Here is a 1,021-nt window from a genome sequence, read left to right on the forward strand (position 1 = left end):
TTCTGTGGCTTAAGCCATCAAGTCTCGGTACTAGGTTACTACAGGGCCACACGGCCGCTAGGTGGAGGAGCTGGGATATAGACTGGGGTCTGTGTGACCCCGAGCTCTGGACTGCCCATTATAAGGAGTGGCAGAACGCTGTCTCTTCAGTGTGGGGCCTGGCACTGGCCAGCGTCCTTATCTCCTGGTGTCCTGCAGCAGCCGCAACCCTGAGTGAGGGTCCCCCTCCCAGCCTCTGTCCCCCGTGGATGCAGGTCTGGGAGGCCAGGACCTGGATGGAGCCCCTGAGGCCTCTCACTGGAGCCCCTGGGAGTCCAGGGCTCTTGGCAGCTGTGCGTGGCTGCCCCTCATCTGTGAGTCAGCTGCTGGAAGACTCTGAGGGGTCAGAGCTGGGCTGCTGCTTTGCAGGTGCTTCTCAGGAGGTGACACCTGTAGCCACGGCAACCAGAGACTGTTTTACACCTTCTAATGGTGTCCCCATGTTTGTAAGCAGAGGGGTCGCCCTCTACTTGACACCTGACTGCCAGCCAGCTGACTTCCTTAGAGTGCCGATGCCGGCAGCTGGTGTGGGAAATATGAAGGGTCCTGCCCAAGGGCCCCCAGCAAGGCAGAAACCAGGCAGGGAACCCAGTGCTCCACCCTCCACCCCGCTGAACCTGGGCTCACTCTTCTCCAACCCCAGCCCTGAGGCCCACTCTTCCTTTCCTGGGCCTGCCAAGGCTGGTGGCAGGAGTGTTCCTACCTGAGAGGTCGGCGAGGGTTGTGACTGTGTGGCAGTACTGCTCCAGCAGTGCCCACAGGGGCTGGTCCTTGGGCACCTGTCCTGGCCCAGCAGCCTAGGGGACAGCAGAAGACAGAGGTCAGAGGTCTGGAGAGTTCTGGCCATTGGCAGCACCTGCCTGTCCACCTGCCCTGTCCGTTCTCACTCCTTACTCCTGTTTGTATAGAAGGGGAGACCAAGGAAGGACACGCCTAAGGCCAGGTGGAGCAGCAGCAGCCTGGCCTAGACAGAGAAGGCCTC

The sequence above is a fragment of the Otolemur garnettii genome, unplaced genomic scaffold (genome assembly GCF_000181295.1).
Source record: "Otolemur garnettii isolate 467f Iridium unplaced genomic scaffold, OtoGar3 scaffold00028, whole genome shotgun sequence".
NCBI lineage: Eukaryota > Metazoa > Chordata > Mammalia > Primates > Galagidae > Otolemur > Otolemur garnettii.